Source organism: Uranotaenia lowii, chromosome 2, assembly GCF_029784155.1.
Source record: "Uranotaenia lowii strain MFRU-FL chromosome 2, ASM2978415v1, whole genome shotgun sequence".
NCBI classification, from domain to species: domain Eukaryota; kingdom Metazoa; phylum Arthropoda; class Insecta; order Diptera; family Culicidae; genus Uranotaenia; species Uranotaenia lowii.
In genome coordinates, this window is record NC_073692.1 from 18,889,579 (window position 1) to 18,899,632 (window position 10,054).

Here is a 10,054-nt window from a genome sequence, read left to right on the forward strand (position 1 = left end):
ATTTTGATATTCTCAGCTCACAAAATGTGGGAGAGCTCCTTCACTGCTATTCTAGGGGGCCCACTTAACTTTTTTTAGACTGAAACTAATCTAGATATTATTTCACGGGGGCCCTTTAGTTTTTATATTTCAAGTTTTCATTCCGATTTTCTAGTTTTGATTTCTTTTCATGGATTTGTAGTAGTTTGATTAAAGTAATGTTAAAACTTTTTTTCCCTCGGGGGGCCCCCCTGGGCCGGGGGGCCCGGGGCAATTGCCCCCTTTGCCCCCCCTTTAATCCGGCCTTGCTTGGCAGTCACTTAAATTTCAAGTGAATTCATCCACGTTCACTTCAGTCGTCACTTGAATTTGAAGTGAGAAAAAATATTCATTTCCCCATCACTTGAATTTCAAGTGAATGTCGGGTTGTAATTGTGTTTATTTTCAGAGTTCAAAATGGCAAATTCTAAAGAGCAGCGTTTAAAGCTTATTCTGGATTTGGATTTTCCCGATTCTTTACTAGGCGATTTTGGCGGTAGTTTGTGTTAAACGTGATGTAAGAAAAAGTTATTTAAAGGTGTTATCATGTTTCAGCTTGTGGATTGAACTGGACAGATTTTTCTGGTTTGCAGCAGGGAAGATTTAGAAGTCGCACTATCCGCAGTAACCGATCTGCCTTGGGATTACGATGGAAATTTCCAATCAATAAATTTATGGCGAAAGCGTAATGTAAGTATTTGAAATCAAAGTGGTGTTCTATAAATGTTCTTTTATTTAAAAACGCGAGAGATAATTAACTAGAAACTTTGTAACCATTCATTTAATGGTTACAATAAAAATTGTGATTTTGGGCCAGTTTGGACCAAAACTTTGTAAATATTGTAAATAAAAATTATTGTTCGTAAATGTCTTAAATTAGGATAAGATATCTACATGTTTGTGTGGTGTCTTGTCCTAATTTTAATAGCAATCGGCTGGTGTCACTTAGGGATTTAGTTTTTGTTTATTTATTTATTTGTTAAAATTTTTGTTATTTATTTATTTATTTATTTATTTATTTATTTATTTATTTATTTATTTATTTATTTATTTATTTATTTATTTATTTATTTATTTATTTATTTATTTATTTATTTATTTATTTATTTATTTATTTATTTATTTATTTATTTATTTATTTATTTATTTATTCATTTATTTATTTTTGCCGTAATCATTCATTATTTATTTAGTTAGTTATTTGTTAGGAATTAGTTTTGTTAGTCTAGTATAATTTGTTCTGGAATGCACGCTATAAAAAGAGATGTTAGAAAATAAGACACCAGCCCTCTACATGTCAAGTTCCTGTTTCGTTCCTGTCATGTTGCTGTCATCGGAGGGGACGAGAACATCACAGACGGGAAATGGGAACAGGGCTAAAATGAGAGGCAGAAAAGGTATAAATAGGAGGAGCTCGCAAAACGCGAGGCTTTTTGATGAAGTTCCGGTCCAGGATTGAGCAGCAACTGCGCGGTCACACACCGAAAGTGACATTCGTTCAAATCCGTAATTGGGTGGCCCTGACCCCCTCTCTCTCGTTATTAAAGATCCGGTAGTGATCTCTGGACAATTCCAACGGCCAGTTGGAAGTCTTCACGCCGTTTTTCCCCAGCTGGTCGGTCGAGGTGGTTTAGTGAAGGGAACCCCAGGACAATAGTTTTTCCCCAGTGTCGCTAATCACCATCAGCCTTTTAGAAAGAACACCGGTGACCCGTGAGTGCATCAGGTCGTGCTATTGTCAGTGCCCCGACTACGTTACAACCCCCAAGGGGCACTTTGTGCTGTGGTGAGACCGGGTGGGAATTCCCCCTGGGAGTTCAAGTGCCGACCGAACAGTTACAAGCCCCTCAATAGCCGTTAGACACTCGCGTGGTTTCTTAGTGCACGAACTATCTAGCTCCCCGGACCGTGTAGTGAACGACAGGCCTACGCCCAACAGGCCGAGTAGTTGCTCGGATTGCCCGAAGTGCAATCCGACCTGTTCCTGAAACTGCCCTGTTCCTGTTTTCATCCGGATCCCGTTACGTCGTTCCTGCATTAGTCCCCCAACGAGTCGACCACCGAGAAACGGCCGCAACGAGTTCGTCGAGTTTGAAAAAAATAAATGCGCAAGTACAAAATTAAACCCCAAAATCTTACCACATTTTCTCTTGGTTCATTAACCCCTAAAATTGAAGAATACTCACAAAGAAAAGTAAATTGAAAAGTTTTCTTAATAAAAATTATGTTTGGTCTTCCTTCATCCAAATTGTAGCGTCTTAATTTAAAGTGCATTCCCTATAATTCAAAATTATTCTTTCTTGTTGTTTGTTTCTGTAAAGTTCAAATAGGTTTTAAAAGTCCGCCCAAGAATCATAGTTTTAGTTGTTATTAGTGTCCAATTTCTCCGGTGATCATCCAAAGTTCCCCTGTTGAGCTAGCGCAGGGAAGTAGGGTCAAAACGACTCTAACAACTTACTTAGAAATTCAGATAAATTTCACTCGAACGTCATAGTGTAATTCACTTGACCGGTCACTTAAGTGAATTCACTTGACCCATCACTTAAAATTCAAATGAAATTACGTATGGCGAGAATTTACTACAGATGTCACTTATTTTTTAGGGGAAAATTATTTTGGGTGTGAGTAGGCGGTGAAGATGTAAGCGAAGGGCAAATTTTTGAAGAAAGCTCAAAGCTGTTGGTTATTCCTTTGCTGCGCACCGACTGACTATGGAGAGGGGGCCAAGCAATCGCAGCACCCCTCTACAGTCAGCCCAGAGTGGCTTAGGTGTGTATACACACCTAAGCGAGCAAAAGAATAACCAACAGCCGCGTACAAGAGCCATTTGAAATGCGTGCATGATCTAGCGATGTGTGATTTTTCGAGCTCTCGCTTAGGTAGCTGCTACTTTTGTTTCGCATTGAATCTACCTAGCGTGCCTTACTTTCGTAAAGTGTCGCAAGACATTTTTTAAGTAACCCCATTTACCCCCCCCCCCTTTTTTTGCCAATGAAATCTTTGTTTCAGATTTTTATCGCCGTTATAATTGTTGAGCTTTCTTCAAAAATTTGCCCTTCGCTTACATCTTCACCGCCTACTCACTTCTTCTACGAAGCGCACTCGCTTCATCTATCCACCTATAAATTTCACAATGTCATAAATTTCTACTTAGAATTCATCTCGCCGCAATGCCATTAAAATATTATAATCAACAATTATAACGGCGATAAAAATCTGAAACAAACGATACTAACTTTACGAAGAGATCAATCACCGTAGTTTAAATATGTTTGTCAGTGTCACTTTAATTTATCGGCCTTATCGGTGAAAAGTGATGTCCGTTTTAGTAGTCAAACAAGCTAAGCTTATCGGTGAAAAGTGATGTCCTTTTTAGTAGGGACATCTAAAGATTATGGAATTTTATAGATGGATAGAAGGTTTGATAGAATGAAAGATGGTGAAAATGAGCGGGTAGAATTTATTTACAGTACCGTTCATAATTGTATAGAAATTGGAAGCACGCGCACTACCACTTCGACTTTGAGCTTCCATAACTTTTTACTCTGATGATATTTTTTGATCAAATTTTTTGCGTTAGATAGATCAACTGTCACACTATTATACCACCAATTTTGAGCTTTCTGGAGTTTGTGTGGCCTGAGATACAGTAATTCTACGAAAATAGGGCTTTTTGGACTTTTCTCATTTAAACTGCAATATCTCTGAAACAACGCTACATTTTTTATTGAAATTTTGCAGAGTGATTGTTGAAACATAAAGCTAGCATGTCTGAAGTTTTCGTAAAGTTCTATCGATGAGATCAAAAGTTACGCGAGGTGCAATATTTCAGGCATGAACCTAGAAATGCGATTTCTACAGAACTTTGGACGATTCATGAGAACAATATCGTTTCCATCAAACAATCAGACAAAAAGTGTCTGACAAAAGCAATGAAGAAAAGAAAAAATGGAATAAATGATCCATTTGTGTTTTGAAATCAGAATCTCACGATATTGTTTAGATTTTTTGGTTGAAATAGATTTACTGGTTGTTAAACAGAGAATATGATTTTCCTATGGAAACATTCGTCCAAAATTCTATAGAAATCACATTTCTAGGTTCATGCCTGAAATATTGCACCTCGCGTAACTTTTGATCTCATCGGTAGAACTTTTCGAAAACTTCAGACATGCTAGCTTTATGTTTCAACAATCACTCTGCAATAAAAAATGTAGCGTAGTTTCTGAGATATTGCAGTTTTAATTAGAAAAGTCCAAAAAGTCCGAATTTCGTAGAATTACTGTATCTCAGGCCACACAAAACCCAGAAAGCTCAAATTTTGTGATATAATAGGGTGATAGTTGATCTTTATTATTTATTTACATAGTATTCCGTCTTACGACATAACTTGACGAACATAATTCCTAAAATTCACTCGGTCCATGGCAACCGTTCTCCAATTTCTCGGGCACCCCAAGTTCGCCAGATCACGCTCCACTTGGTCTAACCACCTCGCTCGTTGCGCCCCTGCTCGTCTTGTTCCTACCGGATTCGTGGCGAACACCTGTTTTGCAGGACAGTCATCCGGCATTCTCGCAACATGTCCCGCCCAGCGTATCCGGCCAGCCTTCACCACCTTCTGGATACTGGGTTCGCTGTAGAGTCGCGCGAGCTCGTGGTTCATCCTTCGCCTCCACATTCCGTTCTCCTGTACGCCGCCAAAGATGGTTCTTAACACTCGTCGCTCGAATACTCCGAGTGTACGCAGGTCCTCCTCGAGCAATATCCATGTCTCGTGCCCGTAGAGAACAACCGGTCTAATAAGCGTCGTATACAGGTTACACTTCGTGCGAGGGCTAAGTCTTCTCGACCGCAGTTGCTTGTGGAGTCCATAGTAGGCACGACTTCCGCTGATAATTCGCCTCCGGATTTCACGGCTGGTGTCATTGTCTGCGGTCACCAGTGAGCCGAGTTAGACAAAGTCTTCGACTATCTCCAGCTCGTCGCCGTCGATCGTGACTTTGTTACTACTGGACAAGCGGGTTCGGTCGGTCTCGGATCCGCAGGCCAGCATGTACTTCGTCTTGGACGTATTAATCATCAACCCAATCCTTCCTGCTTCGCGTTTCAGTTTGCGGTAGATAGTTGATAGTTGATAGTTGATCTATCTAACGCAAAAAATTGATCAAAAAATATCATTAGAGTAAACAGTTATGGAAGTTCAAAGTCGAAGTGATAGTGCGCGTGCTTCCAATTCCTATACAATTATGAACGGTACTGTAGAAGCATTCCCAATAAACATTTTGCCTGCTTAAGAACGACAATTTGCTGAACAAAAGCTGAGCTAAAGCGTAATTGCTGCTTCAACTTACTGGTTGAATAATGACAAACTGTGTAACCATATTTCAGCGTTTAAAGAAGTCTCAGTGCAGCCAATAATGGGAGGAGTTGAAGAGTTGCTTCTATAACACTTTTTCAGCCTTTGTTCAACTATTCGCTACCATTGGAATTTGACAGACTGTGAACTGTGGTAGAACTGCTCTGCATGATGGCGGCTTAGTTGGAATGAGAGGGGAATTTTTGTTTTCCTTATTCAATGACATTTTTTTATGATCTCCTATTTAGCTTGATATTGAAAAGAAGAGTAGATTTTCTCAAAAATTTGATTTTTGGTGACCAAAATAAAAAAAGGTAATCTGTCTCACACTTATTTAAAAAAAATCTTTGGTTGAAATGCATTTGGTCGCTTGAGATAAAAAAAATTATCCTCCCGCCGCAGACTTCATGATTGGTTTTGCGTACTGTGGCATGCGACCAACAAGCTGGAGAATTAAAGTTCGGGGTAGTTGACACGGAAAAAAACAACACAGAGGGGAAAAAGTGGGTGCCAAACATCGGACAGACATTGATCATTTTTTTTTTGTTTGATCCGTCAATTGACGTTTAATGACGTTTGCTAAATAACTTATCCAGACTGGGTTGCCAGGTGCCCAGATTTGTCTGTAAAACCAAGACTTTTGACCCTTTGTCCAGATATTGATCAGACACAGATTTTGCCCAGATTTTTGCTGAGAGTGCCCAGATTTTACAGACTTTCAAAATTGACAGATAAAATCAATATTAATGTATCAGATTTGATATGTAAGTGGCAGACTTGACTAAAATCTGACTTGTATTCTTTGATATGACCAATCAATCGTTTTTTAAATAAGATCGGCATGGTACGTGGTAGGAAAAAGTGTTTGTTATGTAGTTATCAACACGAAAATAACCCGTACACTAGAGTGCCCCAAATGACCCGACTTTTGAAAAAGTTATACGCTGCAGGCTAAAATTGATCCTTGGACTAGTACAAGATCTCATGCCAAATTTGGGCCAGATCGGATCACGTTTAGGGGTCGCTCAACGAGCCTGAAGTTTATATGGGATTTTGAGACATTTTGTTCGGGAGAAACATGAAAAACTGGTTTTTCATCAATAACTTTGGTTCCCGTCGGCCGATTTCTTTCAAAAACGGGTTTTCCTAAAGCCTAAACTATGACAAGTATTTCATGCGAAGACTGCATTTCGATAAAAGTTAAGATAAAAAAGTTATAAGGCTTCAAAAATGGGCAAACTTTTTTAATGGTGGTATTCAGCACTGTTAATGAGGCGTCAATATGTTCGACCGCCTCGACTTATTAACAGTGATGAATACCATCCTGAAAAAAGTTAACCCATTTTTGAAGCCTTATAACTTTCTTATCTTAACTCTAATTGAAATGTAATCTTCGGATGAAATATTTTTCATAATTTAGGCTTTAGGAAAACCCGTTTTTGAAAGAAATCGGCCGACGAGAATCAAAGTTATTGATGAAAAACTGGTTTTTCATGTTTCTCCCGAACAAAATGTCTCAAAATCCCATACAAACTTTAGGCTCGTTGAGCGACCCCTAAACGTGATCCGATCTGGCCCAAATTTGGTATGAGATCTTGTAATAGGCCTAGGATCAATTTTAACCTGCAGCGCATAACATTTCACAGGTTTTGAATTTCCCATACAAATTTGGGGCAGTCTACCGTACACCATAGCACAAACACACCTCAAACCCCCCCCCCCCCGCTCACACACGATTCACCAAATTTAATTTCTTGTTTAGTACCAAATTTGTGATTTTCCTTATGCACAGACACACACAGACTTTTTTTCAAAATTGCCCAGATTTTTCATCCTCAACACCTGGCATCCCTGTATCCAGATCAAGATGATTAAAGGTTGAAGACACGTGAATTAGTGAATTTGTGAGGCCTCCTTTCAGCCAGATTGCTGATTAAAAATTCAACCACGATATTTTTTCAGCGTTTATTCAGCAAAATGTGTGTGTTGGGTTATCATCACATACCAAATTTTTGTTCCGCACGATCCAACTACTATGAAATGGTAGATACAGAAAGAGTTGCATCTATCACCACACATTAGTAGGCCAAGCGTGGTTCGCCTCACAAGTAGGAAATCTTGCATTGCGAACGAACTCGTTCGTACTGACAATAATCCTTCGTTCGCTAACTGACTCTGTTGGTACACTGGTTATGCTATCGGACTGGCAAATCGAGATAAGAATGTTGCAATGAGTTCGCTTCTCACTTAACTTTTTTTGAGAAGAATTATCCAATAGGACCAAAATCCTACGAAATGTTTTTCTTGTTTCGCTTGATTGTAGTGCATCATTTTGCACGAGAGCTCGAGTATTTTTGCCAGTAGTGCTTTTCCAATCATATCATCAGGTTCATGGGTACAGTACACTTTTCAGCTGATTTTTGGCATAGAGTTAGCGCCGAGTGGCATTGAAATTTTGCAACCTCTGCTTTGGGTGTAGGTACTGTGGTATCCAAATCTTTGTCGGCCTTACCAAAAATATATTATCTGAGGAACCACACTTTTTGTGGTTCCATCTCTGCTATACGTCTGTTAAGAACAACAGTCACAAGTAGAATCTTGTTGTTCTACGTTGTTCTTAACAGACGTATAGCAGAGATGGAACCACAAAAAGTGTGGTTCCTCAGATAATATATTTTTGGTAAGGCCGACAAAGCTTGGGATACCACAGGTACATTTAAAATTATCAACAGAATTTTCATGTTACCATTTTTTAATCAATGCCATGGATTTGCGTACGTAGGATTTGAGTTTGGGAAGTTTGAAGAATTGATTTAAGACCCGGAAAATAAACGGACCAGCTAAGTGCTAAGTTGCTAAGTGTAATTGTTCTCGTGCTACAAGAATAAAAATTGCCTATGAAGTGGTGAATTTCATATAATTAATTTACTAAAAGTTTAATAATGTATCGATCGATGTAAAACTTTCGACCGGCAGTGTTGGCAAGCTGCATTGAGCTGTCTCATTATTTCGGACTACGCCAACTCAATGCCACACATCATCCCGCCAGCCTAGGTTCTTGAATCGAACTAAGAAGGGGAGGTGGCCACACCGCCAGATGCACAACAACAACCGGTAGGTACACGGTACGGTACCTAAATTGGTCTGTTCCATTGTCGCGCATCGCAGCTTGGCTGTCAAGGTAATATAAAATTGATCCCACTGTAAGAGCAGAGGGATGAGCATCTTAGACGCGATTCCGTTTTCCTTCTAGAGACGAGTTGCGAATCCGGCTGAACCTGACCCTGATGAGTTTTGTGATTTCACTTACCAACATAGCCAGGCCGGATCTGCTCAGGTAAGACGGAAGAAAGAAGGAAGGAAGCAAAAAAGTTAGAAGGAAGTATTGCGTTGAAACTTGAGTCGCTTGCCTGTATAGTTTTTTCAGCATGGCATATGTGGCCGATTGTCGAGTAGAAAAAAAAGTTGTCCTTCCAGTTGTACACTTGTTTCAAGGACCCTCAATCAACGGGAACTGACGGGATCTTTTGGGTTGATTCGGGCCCCGAAGGAGGTGTAGCCCGGCAAGCGAACCATTTGTCACGTTGAATGCCTTCGGATTGCCTGCCCGAGCTGGAGTATTCATATTAGTTAGGTTGGCTCTTTTTTTTCGTTTCGTTTCGCTTCTCTATGATAATGACTCGTGATGGGCGCTAGAGCGCACGTGTTCTTCATTGAAATGTGAGCATGACTTTCGCGATTAGGCAAAAAGTGAAGTCTACCTTTGCCGGAAGTAGGAGTTCTCGAATGTGACAGCAAGTTTACTGCCGCTAAAAATCGAGAGTTAACCAGGTGATGTGCCACCTGGAAGAATTTGGTGGACTATGGTAGAAAATGAGGGGTTATTTTGGGATGTATGTATTGTTGTTATGAGCTACTTTTTAAATTTGAGTTTTTTCAATAAAAAATACATATACCTATTTAAATCAAAATAATGTAATGAAGACTGTTTCAACCTCACATCACCCTAAACGCTAACCAGAAGCAAACAAACATCGGCGATAATTGTCATCACACCCGGAAATCAAATCAAACGAAATTCATCCATTGGAACACGACAACGAGGAAGGACAGATTGCGACAGAATCGAAAAAAAAAACAGGCAACAACAACAAAACAAACCAAGAAGGGATGCTGCGGATGCCTGCCTATTTATCTCCCCAGCAGTCAGTCGGTGTAATCTTTGTGTAAACATCGACAAAACTGTCATTCCCGGAGGAAATAAACGGTAGCAGGAGAACCCCAGAAAATTCCATTCCGAAAGCCGCACGCAATATTTGTTGTTCCAAATTAAAACTAAACATGATCAAAATATGATTCTTCATGGGACAGAGTTGTGGTCCCTCCCGGGAAAAGTGGTGGGGAATTATTTAAACGAGCTCAATTTCGCCATCGGCACTTCGGCAGGTCGGTCGGGTCTATCAGGTTACACTTTTCGGTAGGGCTTATTTTGGGTGAGGAGCACGACACCAGCAGCGGGATACAAATCTCTCATCGGCCTGAGCTGAGTGCTTCTTCAAACAGATCATCATTATTATGCTTCACCCCTTTTTTTTTCGAAGGAAAGTGTGGTTGAGATTTCTTCTTTGCTTTGTTTTTGGTATCCATTAGAGCTGATCATCTTCCGTTTGATCCATT